Raw genomic sequence first — 13,540 nt, forward strand, 5'->3', positions numbered from 1 at the left:
GCTGCACCCCAAAACATCTTTTAACAACATGTAAGGTGCACACATGCCAAAAGGGCATGTGTGCTTTACATGTAAATTTTAAAAATGCATTTTTAAAATGTGCACATGGTTACCACCAATTCAACTTGGTGGTAATAGCAATTCCTTAATGCCCAATTCGCATTAAAGAATTGCTTCATACATGTGCTTTAGAAATCGCAAATAAGGATTCCTTATTTGCGATTTCTTATTTAGAGAGTCGCAATTTGCGACTCTCTAAACAGGGTCGCCATTTTAAGGACTCGCTATTTTAGCGATTCCTTAACATTGTATTCAGAATGTCTTTGATACATTCTGAAAGGGCTTTTTGCATTTGCAAACAGGCATTCGCACCGTTTGCGAATGCAAAAAGCTTTGATACATCTGGCCCTAAGTATTTTGTTTAGTGCACACCACGAACTGACGTATTACAAGTAAACACATAGGATGGCATAGTTTGGTCAAATGAGTGATCTGGAATTGATCACTGTTTGCCTGGCTCCAAAATGTGCAATGCTGTTAGCTTCACAGCAGCCGCTCAAGATTGAATGTCCCCACAAAAATAAACGTTTTGATATCTAGTATTATGCAAGACTTCAGGCAGTAGGAAAGACGTGATGCAAAATGAACGCACGCGTTTAAAATCTGCCGTAGCATAATTCTACACGTAGAATGAGGGGTTCTTGTGGTAGGATTTTCAACTATGAGGCAGTAGTTTCTAAATGTCACCAGAACTCCATAACATAACGTTCTGTACTTTGTGCGTCACGTTTTTTGGAACAGGAAACGGTGCTTTGAAACCAGTACAACACATCAATGCTGTATGCTTTAGTATACTATACTGCACTCATTTCTGACGTTATTGTTGGTTGATAATGCAATTTCCACAAATACAGAAAAATAAAGATTTCATCGCTGTGACATAATTCCTGTGTGACGTCAGCTGAGAAACTACTGCACAAAGGACGTCCTGCTTATTTATTGAATTTATAGTTAGTTATGGCAACACAGCAGCTCCAACTCCACAGCCCATATGCTTGAGGCAAACTCTGTAGTAAGAATACTCCTGCCTGCAGTAGTATGTGGGCTTAGCTATGCTTAGTGAGCACTGGGTGGAGCATGGCCATGGCTCTTGCCCTTTAACCTGGAAGATGTTCCCACTACCCCCAGTGGGCACTTTCCACAGCTGTGCTTGGAGTGCAGTAAGCAAAGAGCCTGAGCTGCACCTATACCTGGCACCACTACATACAGTACAAAGTAGGTACCGGAAAGCGCTATATTTGTTTCAATTAGACACATCATTAGTAAAGCTATGCAAATTTCACTTCAGAGACTTGTCAAAACTGGACCTATTTTACCAAAGTCTAAAACAGCAGAACACCTGAAATCCTTTGTGGATTTTTACCCCGTCTATATCCATCATCTTGGCCCACCCGTGTTCCTCCATGGCCTTCCCAGATCCAGAATCCTGGAGCTGGGCCGAATTAAACATTTCCGAAGCCAGCAGCTCTGGCCACTAGGCCACATGTCTCCTTTACTGTATTGTTCACTGTAATGTACACGAAAGGTCTTCCACAGCATACAGCTAAAGCTGTCCGTAGGTGCAACCTAATAAATATTTGCAATGCATTAGGTCTTGCATTTGCTTGAGTTAGAGCTATTGGCGTTGCAAATACATAACTGGACTTTTCTTGCCATATAAATTGGTCAAATGCCCTTCAAAGCATTATGGGGCTAGTTTCCCAGAGTGCAGTGAGAGCCAATTTGAGGATTTCTGTGTTTCTTTTGTAAGTACTCCTTTGTAAATATTTTTTCATCTGCTAAACTTGTAAAGTGGTCCTCATGGAAAGTGCTCCTCTGATCGAGGTCACGCTATACGAAACTTCATGTAGTCATTTAAAGCGCTCCTCCAATCAAGTTTGCGCTGTATGAAACTTCAGAGCTCCTCCGATCAAGTTTGCGTATATAAACCTTTTTTTTTTTTTAATGTTTAAATAGAAGAACCTCCCCCTCCAGCGTGCAGCCTTTGTGCACAGACACCACAAAGGAACAGCATTATGCCCAAACAAGGAAGAGGAAGAAACAACATATGTCCACGCATCGCGCAAAGCGGCAAGGCAAAAGAAAAAAAACAAAGTGCACCACACCAAGGTATCTGGCCAATTGTGCAATAATCCATGTAACAGGGTCAGTCTGCAAGGCATAACAAAGCAGCCTCAAGGTGAGACAACAGTAAAGTATTTACCTAAGAAATCAAGGGAATTTTGAAAGGCAGGCCAAGGAACGAATTAAAGTGATGGGCGCACTTAAAGCCCACAGAGTAGACCACAACAGATCGAAGAACAGCTGTTGCGCGCTGCTAAACTCAATCTAAAACACCCTTGAGCTGTGTACCCGAACTAGTGATATCGCTCCAGCAGGAGGTGCTGCTGGAGTATTTACGTACCAGCTCTCTAGCATGGCACCACAAACTAAACATTCCGACTTTTACAAACTGAAATATTCGTGATATGAATAAATGGTTATTTTAAAATATTTTAAATGCGCATATTTTCGTGCACTCTTCCCAGGTCTCTGATTTCAATGAGCTTTTTATTCCTGTGATCTGTGGGTTCCAGAATTACCTTATCGGATAATCCATGGTAAATATTTGCATATTTGTCTTGTATTCGCGCTTGCGCTTCCGGACACATAGTAGAGTTTGATGATGAGAAAGGCAAAAAGCATTTTCTTTCCAGGTCCTGAGGTGTGCTGTGGACCGGCACCTGTCATGCAGGGACAAGCTGTAGACCGGTGTGTCCAGCGTGTGGGAAATAAGGTAACTGTCAAGTCAGAAGCAGGGGAGGGGGTGTAGAGAGTGTATACAAAACAAAAGGTCACCCGTGCACATAGCAGAGACCTCGCTTCATGGTCGAGATTTGACCCGGAGGCAGAAATATAAACCCGAGGTCACAGCGAGGTCCTCTCAGCACAGCCGGTGAAACAGGACTCACTGGATGCAGCACTCAGGGGGCCTTCAGCTGGTTGGGGGGGGGGGGGGGGGGGGATGCCCTGCCGAGGCGGGGCCGGCGATCTGCAGTCGTCTTCACCTCCATGTGTATCACAGTGGAAAAGCGCAGGATTGTATTTATATAGCAAGCCCTACTATAGTTTTTCAGTTTCGTCATGCAGCCGCTACTTGTTAATACACTTCAGAAAGATGAAAGGCTGCGTTGGCCCCCGGGGAGCCCCAAACTTGCAATATATACATATCACAGGAAGATCCAAAAATCAACTTTCTACTTTACAGGGCTGTGTCATCTGCTAGCCCACATTCGTCTGAAACACCGCTAAACACAGTCTATGTACTAAATGGGAAAACGTGAGAACCCCGTAACAAACTGAGGGGGTTCCAGGAATCTCTCTAATTTAGACACCAGCTGATGACTATATGGAGAGCCCGAGAGGCTGGTGAACATTCAGAGCAAGCACGCGTGACTGGCTCTGCCCCAGCCCTTTTACCCCACAAACAAGTGGGAAATCTTGTTTCACTGAGGCCGGTAAGCCTCTGATTAAGAGAAGAGGAACCCAGGAAGCTTAGGTGATCTCAGGAGACTTGTTTTCAACCCAGAGTTACTAACCGTGTAATCATGTTTTTTTTTTTGGGGGGGGGGGGGGGGCAGTTTTTATATAGCGCAAGGCGCAAACTCGACCAGAAGGTCTTGGAGCGCTTTACCTGGGCATCAGTTACATTATACAAGACCCAGGGCATATTATTGTATTTTTGTAAGCACGGGTTAAGTGATTTGTCCATAATCACAGGATGTTGAGCCAAAGCCGCAGAGACTCGAACCTTGTTCCCCGGTTCCAAAAGCGCCAGCTCTGGCCATTAGGCCACATCCTGTTTTGGGGGGCGGGGCTTTGAAAAGGCCTAAATGGAGGCGTGCAGGTCAAAAGAAGGAAAAAGAGGGATTGGAGGACCCTTACAGCATACACAAACACACGGCAGCTAATAGTATCAGAAGTGCCTCGTGTGCTCTATTTGAGGTGTAGGATTGGTGAATGACTGTAGCCATGTCCTGACTAGGGTGACCACCCGTCCGTAAATTTGGCAATGGAGGCAGGGCGAAATTACGGGCAGAAGAGTTTCCCCAGCTGGGCTGGAAGGCAGGGGGTCTCCTGTGCTCTGAGGGAGGGAGGGGCAGACAGATAAGAATCAGACCTTGTTGCCAGGGGCTCTCCTTCCCTAAAGACATGCAAATGTGCCCAACTGGTAAAGCTGCAAATACAAAGAGGCTTGAGAACCTGCATTGACTTTACTAAAAGGAGTCACTTGAAGTTTTCTGGTGTCAAAGATATTTCTTTCAGAGAGGTATTGTAATGGTGTTGCAAGGTGAGCTGTGGAGTGTGTGGTTTTAATGGAGTGTTATACATTTTTTTTATCACTAGGTATAAACTGTATATTATTCAAATCTGTATTTGAGAAGCACTTTTTTTTTTTTCAACCGAAATGTATTTGCGCATTTTGTAGCAGCCTTTATTATGATGTAATTGTATTTTTCACAGTTCTTTCAGGTACCTCGGTACCTCATAGTACTAACAACATTGGCAAAGCCAATAGGTCTCATCTACGAAAGAGTTATTGGCTTTGCTAATGTGTTTTAGCCATTAGCCATGTTATACACCAGAGTAGCTGCTGTTCAGCATGGCTTAAAGCTAGTGGCATAGTGGTGTGGAGTTGAGTAGAGTAGCATAGGAGCAGTGGCGTAGAGCCCAGTGGTGCAAAGTACAGTGCAGTGGGGTACAGTGCAGTTGTTTAGAGTACGTTAGCGTAGAGTGCAGTGGTTTAGAGTGCAGTGGCATGGAGTGGCATGGGACAGAGTAGAGTGGCATGGAGTGGAGTAGAGTGGCATACAATAGAGTAGCAGAGAGAGCAGTAGTGTAGAGTGGTGCAGTGGCATAGATTGCAGAGTAGACACATTGCAGGGAGTGCAGTGTAGAGTGGTGCAGAGTAGGGCAAAGTGCTGTAGAATGGAGTGATGCAGAGTGCAGTGGCATAGAATGCAGTAGTACATAGTACATTGGTGTATAGTACGGTGGTGGAGAGTGCAACACTGCAGAGTAGAGTGTCAGTGCAGTGATGTAGAGTGGAGTAGAGTGGCACAGCGCAGTGGCGTAGAGTACAGTGGTACAGAGTAGAGGGCAGTGGCGTACAGTGCAGTTGTTTAGAGTGCATTGGCGCAGAGTGCAGTGGCATAGAGTGGCATGGGGTAGAGTTACATAGAGTGCAGTGGAGTAGAGTGGCATACAATAGAGTAGCAGAGAATGCAGTAATGCAGAGTGGTGCAGTGTCAGAGTGCAGAGTAGACTCATGTGGCATAGAGTGTAGTGGTGTAGAGTGGTGCACAGTGGAGTATTGTAGAGTGGTGTAGAGTAGAGTATAGTGCATAGAGTGCAGTGGCGTAGAGTGGTGTAGAGTGCAGAGTTGCAGAGTAGAGTGTCAGTGCAGTGGTGTAGAGTGGTACAGAGAACAGTGGCATAGAGTACAATGGTGCAGAGTAAAGGGCAGTGCAGTTTTTTAGAGTGCACTGGTGTAGAGTGCAGTTGCATAGAGTGGCATTGGGCAGAGTAGAGTGGCATAGAATACAGTGGATTAGAGTATATTGGTGCAAAATGCAGTAGTACAGGGCAGAGTGGTGTAGAGTATAGTGGCGGCCAGAGCAGTGTTGCAGAGTGTCAGCTTGCAGTGGTGTAGAGTGCATTGAACTAGAGTGCAGTGGTCAGAGTGGTATAGAATACAGTGGCGTAGAATAGATTGTTTCAGAGTAGAGTAAAGTTGCATAGAGTGGAGAGGTGCAGGGTAGAGTGCAGTGGCATAGAATGCAGTGGCACAGAGTGCAGTGGCATAAAGTAGATTATTTCACAGTAGAGTGAGGTGGCTTAGAGTGGAGAAGTGCAGGTTAGAGTGGAGTTGCATAAAGTGGCATTGAGTGTGATGGCATAGAGTAAAGTAGTGTAGAGTGCCGTGGCATAGAGTGCAGAGGTGCAGAGTAGATTAGAATGATGTACAGTGCATTGATGTAGAGTGCAGGGGCATAGAGTTGAGTGTTACAGAGTAAAGTGCATTAGCATAGAGTGTATTAGCTTAGAGTGCAGTGGCGTACAGTGCAGCGTTGCAGAGTGGCAGAGAGTGGAGTTGTGCGGATTAGATTGGTATTGCCTAGACTGGAGTGGTATGGCGTGCAGACGAGCAGAGCGCAGTGGTGTAGAGAGGCGCAAAGTGCGGTGGCTTAGAGTAGAGTAGTACAGAGTAGAGTAGAGAGGCATAGTGTGAAGTAGCACAGAGAGCAGTGGCATAATGTGGAGTGGTTCAGAATGGAGAAGAGAACAGTGGCATGGAGTGGCGTAAAGTGGAGTGATACAGAGTAGGGTGCAATTCTGATATATTCTGAAGTCTATTTAAATGTTGTCATGTGATAGAAAAAACTCTTTCCTAACCCCAGTATCCAGCAAGATTGTTGCATAAATCCTCTCACTTTGAAGTCAGAGAAAGGAAAGTAAACACTAAGTTCCCACCGAAGACAGAGCCTGACATTTGACTTTGTTCTTTGAATGCACAGCAAATATGATAAGATAAGAACAAGATTTACAGGCCTGTGTACAGAAAGGGAGCACTCGGCAGGATACTGTAAATAAGGTTTTGGCAAGGGAAGGGACGAATTCAAGCTGCATAGCCTAAAACAAATAAAGCCAGCAAATTGAAAGCAACAAATTGTGAGTTACAAACCACAAGGCCAATGGCAAGCAACGGACAGAATGCATTCACAAGGAAGCACTATGAATTTACTTAAAGTGACAGCTGTGGGATACTTTGTGGGGAAAGTCCAGTATTTTAGTCCATATCTTGCAGAGGTTTGGCTACATCAATCACCCAGGTAGTATGACAAGAAGACCTGGAGTTGTTTCCATGTTGCAGGATAGGTCTGTACACCCATTCTATCAGTTTGCCACCATTTCCTATGGTACAGAGCTTCTGGCACACCTCTTGTAGGGTTAGTGCTAGGTAGCAGACATGAAATAGGGCATTTAATGATTATTTAAGGTGGTTGTACGTAAGGAGTTGAACGGGTGAAGATGGTAGTCTGCCACAAGGGTTTGGAAATTTAGTAGCTCACTGTTCAGAAACAAAGCCCCCATTTTTAAGACACCTGCAACATGCCACTGATGGAGTTGCTCTGAGCACAGCCATCTTGTGCGAATGGGAAGGCTTAGCAAAGGTACTGCAGGAGCATAGGGTTTCTTCGTGTCAGTGAGTTTACAGGTTCTGGCAAGGCAAGAGAAAGCCATGCATGATAATCCCGGATGGTGATCCATAGAATGGTCAGTAGGAAACGATGAGCAGTGCATTAAGCCTTCCTTAAAAGTCTTTACTGGTAAACCCCATCTCATGCAGGGAGGTGGGCAGAAAGCCAGTGAGCCACCCATTGGACATCTGCAGCTGAATAAAAGCATTCTAATTCCAGAAGATCTAATCCACCCGCAGTCACAGTTAGCTTTAGAGTGGAAAAAGCTCCCGATGGCGCCGCAGCGACCAAATCAGATGTGTGGCCTGTCTGAAGAAGGAATGAAAGACGAGCAGGGGAAGGTTTGCAAAATAATACTATCATTGGGGTAGCACACCATCTTCACTAGTGCCACGTGGCCTCTACAGAAAGCAGAAGAGAAGACCAAAAAGCAAACTGGGCTTGGAGGGACCGTTCGCTCTGCAGAGATTTTCATCCTGGAAATCAGTGTAAGAATGGTAGATATTAATCACTAGGTATCAAAAGGTAACTGGTTCCCAGTTCAATCTGAGATCTAATTGTGTATGAAGGCGAAAACAGTGCCATATGTTAAAGAAACACTAATTAAAATTTAAAATTTGTAAATTTTGTTTGTGCAATTTACATCCCAAATATTTTGAAGATTCTATGTGTACTTGACACTTAGGGATAACCCAGATCTCTAGTTTGGCTTTTGCTCAATTTCAAAACCATATAAAGACATGGACAAAGCAGGCAATTGTCTTGCACAACCTTGCAAGGGGTCTGGCCCCTGCTCACCCTTCACAAGCACTAACAGCGAACCATTGCACCAGAAGAGTTTGCCAAGGTGGATGGGTGTTGATTGTTCAACCACTTGACAGTGCCCCTTCTGTTTCGCTCCTGTGTGCAGACAACTCCCCAGGTACCAAATACCTTCAAATAGTCTTGGTGGACCCATCTTGTCTGATTTTAAGAATTGTCCCACCTTGTTCTTCTCTTCTTTATCCAGTTGTTAGGAACAACCCTTTGAATTACTTGCCGTGGATCTCCCATTTGATCTCGATTTCATTCTACTCTTTTATTATCTTTGATTGGTAGTCCGGGCTCCCATTTCTGAGATAAATGTAGAGTCCCAAACATACACTCTAGTGCAGTGAGACTACAGACAAGTTATGGGTACATCACATCCTGTCATTAGGTGTGAGACTGTCACCCACACCATCTGCCCTGCCTCTTTAAAAAAAATTAGGTGGAAAGTCCATGGGTGGTTGGGGTAAGCCCGATGTTTTTGTTCAATTTGTTTAAACTAGCATAAGGTTAATTACCTTAATGTTTCCCAAACTGTTTGCCAGGGGTTTTGAAATGTTCAGAAACATAATCAAAATGTTGCTGTTACTTTCTCTTCAGGAAAGATCGGGTAGGGGTGATGGCCTTGCCGTGAAGGGCATTAATTTACTACTGAACAAGGACGTAATGTGACACCTGAATGTAGCACACCAGGAGGCAATCACAAAAGGTCCACAGTGAATAAATAGTGCTATGTTCAAAAAGAGTACATAAATGCACCGACAACATAGTGAGGCATGGCCTCTCTTGCGTGTGTCTGTAAAACTGACGTTTGTTCTTGAATTTTTGTCCTGAATTTTGACCCTTTGTCCTGAATTTTGACCCTTTGTCCTGAATTTTTTACAGTCCTGTCCATAATTTGCCTCAATGCCAGGTGGTCACCCTAGTCCTGAAACCATAACACCCATGTACCACAAGCACAAATACCGACCGCTGGCACTCACCCGGGGGCAAAGGTGGATAATCACGAAAAGCAAACAGGGCAGGAACACAGTCACCTGCTAAACAGCAAACATGATCAACGGAGACTCGACCCAGTTGAATTTCAGATGTACTTGCATGAAGGGATAGCGCCTATTGGTCTGGATACCTGCAAGCTTCTGCTTTGTAGATGTTGTTTAGAGATTGAGTCGATAACTGAAATCTCAACTCCCATACTCGTCTACATTGTTTGATCTTGGGCACATCGCATTATGTTTGTCGAAATCGGTTCCATTCAGTGCCAAAACGCAGATCGCTTGTTAACCACTACATAAACAAAGTGCACATTTACATTTTATTTAATGGCAATGCGCTCCTTAGCGACCACAAAAGCCAGCTGAACTAGGAGGTGTTTGCAGTGATACTTAACACAAACTGCTCAAATCTAGGGACTCCAGATTTTAAGTGGCACATCAAAACAATGCAAGTTATAACAGCATCATATTTTCGACATGCATTGTTGATAAGCATAGTCCCTATAATTAACGAAGAAACGCAAGCGACTGTAGAAGCAGCAGTTTGATAAAAACGCTTTAAATACGCTGGAAAGACACCCCCACCTCTGTTATAAAGGACCTCATTCACATTCTGGCGCTCGTAAGAATAAGAAACACGTTTCTTACCTTTAAGGATGACCATAAAACAAGGATTGGCAAAGCCAATAGTTCTGGCCTTGACAACTTTGTATTTTTTTAAGGTAATATGCAATGGGCATTAAAGTGTAAAAGTAATACCAATTCTAACTGCGGATGCCTAAAGGTGGTGTGCATTATATTTGCAAGAAAAATTTGTTAAAAATGCCACACTGCAAAAATAAATGATGAACACGAAAGGATAGCAACAATGAAAGCAGAGCACTGCCTACTAGCACTGGCACGGAAGTGCACTACTTCCTAGGCGGAGGTACACATACACAAGAACAAAGTGCTGCTACTCAATAACAAGAAAGCAAAAGGCTGAAGTGGGCCGACCCCATGCCCCATTCTGTGGTGGGCGGAGGCAGAATGTGAACAGACTTAACAGACCAATGGATGAAGAGGGCGCACAGAAAGCCTTTATGCCCGCCCCTCCCCCAACAAAAGGATAGGAACGTTCAGACCCAAACACTAGACTGCGGAAGCTAGAAGAGACCCACAACAAAACAACTTCTCCCGCCTTCTTTCTGACACTTCTTCGCCTCAGTGGCTTTCCTGAGAATAAAGGAATCCCTGTGTTTAAAATGTTACATTCAGAAACGAAGTTTACCTACATGTGTGCGCGTGGGTATGTTTGGAGACTAACATCAGCATTATCAGTCTTTACATCTCCTGGAAGATTGTTATGCCTCGAGATTACCAGAGCAAAGCTTTTAATTTCTTGTTAAACTGATTTACATATGAAAGGGTGAGTAAGCCACGCTTACAGCAACATGTGCTGTAACAATAGGGAAAGCAGAGGAAGCAGTCTTTACCAGTATGAAGAAAAGGACACTTCTGGTAACTTCCTATGGTAGGAACCACCCTTGCAATAATAACGTAATGCAATTATTTTATCCTTACAATTCCAAAGCGTTACTGCTCGTAAAATATCGATCAAGTGTGCACAACTGATGTCAACTGATGTCTAGGAGTGCTGGTTCCACGCCAAAGCCCCAGAATACACATGGATTTTGAAAGGCAGTTGCATGTAGAGTCGCTGTATGTAAATAGATCTTTGTAGATGTCGTCAGTATCTGGAATGGATATGTATTTATGTCCTCTTCACTCAAGTTTTGTATTCCCCTTGCCCCATACTCTGGTCTCTCACCTATATTTTGTGATTCCTAACTTCAGATCACTGCAAATACTGATTCAAACTGTGGTACTCATGTTCCTTCACCTTGCAGCTCCTTACTTTGCTTCTGCGGGTACCTTAACTCGTATATTTCCTCATCTCTCCTGTTTCTTCATCTGTCTCTTAGAATCCCTTATCTTAAAGTCTGTAATCATTTACCGGTCACATGCCGTTTGGACGCCCGATCGTCCTGCGCGCTAGCATCACGCTCTACGATCGCATCTCTCTACGGGTTTTGGTCCTGTGAGAAATTGCGCATAATTGCTTTAAAACCACCGTAGTAGGAGACACTATGTTGATTAATTTACAGTGATTTTGTGTGCTCCGGTTGGGGAAGGCCTGTGCCTCTTTCTAGCCTCTGGCATATTTGGCCTCATTCTCTTACTTGACACTTCTAAATGAGGATTCGTGAACATTAGCTCATTTCTTTACATTGCTTGTATCTTGATCCTAGAGATACTGATGCTTTTAATCAATAAAAGGACCTCACTCCAACCAGACTCATCTGGATTAATGAATAAATGTGGACTGTTTAGGAGTGCTGGGGTATCTCTAGTATCACTATATGTATAGTGCCACCTCTGTGGTGCACTATTATATGCTTTTGGGTAGTAAAGCATAAATTACCACTCAGCACCACGTTCCCCTAGTATTTACTTGTCTGTTTTTGATACTTGTTACAATATCTACTACTTGATACCTGAAGGATGTGCACCCACTGATACCACTACTACAACTGAACAGTAATCATAATTGAACAACTACTGGGTTGGCTATTTTACTAAATGGAAAAATAATCAGGGCTTGAATTGTCAATGTCAGTGGTTCCCAACCTGTGGTCCGTGGATCCCTGGAGGTGCGCAAAGACTACTCGGAGTCTGTGACTGCTCAGAAAATGTAATCATATTAACAGATTAGGTCCGGAGTTTCATGGGGGGGGGGTCCCCAGATTCCAATAATGATTTTGTGAGGGTCCCCAGGTTCCAGTACTGATAAAGTGGAGGTCCACAGAAGTCAAAAGGTTGGGAACCACTGGTCTATGCAATCTAGAAAAACAAAGGAAATGTGTAGATAGCCACACTGACTCTGTTGTTGTGTAGCACAGAGCAGGGGAACAATGCAGATCCACCAACCTTTTGTAGGTGACTTTTGCTTAACAAAGTCCTTACACATTTGCCTAATAAATGTGATCAAGGCTTCGGCTGAGGGAACTTGTACTTGTGACATTTGTACGGGAAATCCCAAAATACGGAAGAACTGTGACATTTTTAAAAACTGTGTAAGGAATGTTTATACATGGACTCAGCCTCTGAAATCCAAAGGACCCTGTCATGTTGCTATTACATGGAAGAATATCTGATATATTGATTGCTGTTTTGATTGACTTTGTGTCTGTCACTCCAGTTGGGAAGACCGCCTGGATCTGGAGAAGTGCTGCAAGCAGGCCTGACTAGCAAGGCCAGTAAGTGCCAGAAAAGGCAGGGCTCTCTAGTGTACCCAGGCTACTGAGTTGGAGGTGGGACACATAAACCCTCTCCAACCCAAAATTCAGACAATATTGTCCTTGGAGCCTCCCCAGAGACAGACCAGTGAGGGCATTTTTAGGCTTTATTGGATACTACAGAAGGTTTGTGAAGAGGGTATGACACCACTGTTTCCCCACTGACAGAGGTAACCCCCAAGAAGCAGCCAAAGAAGTTGATCTGGACAGAGTTGATCCGGACAAAAGGCATTTAACACTATGAAGGAAGCCATGCGCTCAGCACCAGCACCCAAGGCATCTGACTTCAGTAAAGAATTTATTGTGCTGACAGATGCTGCAGGGCATGGCACTGAGGTTGTTCTATCACAGTTGAATGAGGAGAGCCCAGACCACCCTGAAGACATCATTAGTGTGTAGCTAATACCCAGGGAGCAGAGGTGGATGGCAGCTGAGAGGGAGGCATTAACAGCAGTCCGGGCACTGAAGTAACTGATAGCATACCGTTTTAGGGCTAATTTCCAGGTTCAGACAGACCACAGACCTTCGATTGGCTGATGCAAATATACGGTGAAAATCCTAAACAGTTGGGTTAGTCCATCTCCATACAGGAAAAGTCACAGTGGAAATGAAAATGTCACTTACCCAGTGTACATCTGTTCGTGGCATCAGTCGCTGAGATTCACATGTTCTGCATTAGCTCGCCATCTGGTGTTGGGTCGGAGTGTTACAAGTTGTTTTTCTTCGAAGAAGTGTTTTCGAGTCACGGGACCGAGTGACTCCTCCTTCTGTGCTCATTGCGCATGGGCGTCGACTCCATCTTCGATTGTTTTCCCCGCAGAGGGTGAGGTAGGAGTTGTACTATAGTAATAGTGCCCGCGCAATGAAATGTGTAAGAATGTACCTATTAAAGGTTTAAATAATATATATACAAATGTACAAAATTGAAGGTAACTTCTGAACTGCTACAGGCTTCCGGGGAGGTGGGTGGGCACATGTGAATCTCAGCGACTGATGCCACGAACAGATGTACACTGGGTAAGTGACATTTTCAGTTCGATGGCATCTGTCGCTGTAGATACACATGTTCTGCATAGACTAGTAAGCAGTTATTTCCCCA

General features: G+C 44.2%; 1 protein-coding gene across 1 annotated transcript in view; it reads right to left on the reverse strand.

The window, feature by feature from the left end:
• SLC22A31 (solute carrier family 22 member 31) overlaps positions 1 to 13,540 on the reverse strand; it is a 205,319-nt gene that overhangs the window by 59,383 nt on the left and 132,396 nt on the right. The gene's annotated exons all lie outside the window — the stretch shown is intronic.

This window comes from Pleurodeles waltl, chromosome 12, assembly GCF_031143425.1.
Source record: "Pleurodeles waltl isolate 20211129_DDA chromosome 12, aPleWal1.hap1.20221129, whole genome shotgun sequence".
Taxonomy (NCBI): domain Eukaryota; kingdom Metazoa; phylum Chordata; class Amphibia; order Caudata; family Salamandridae; genus Pleurodeles; species Pleurodeles waltl.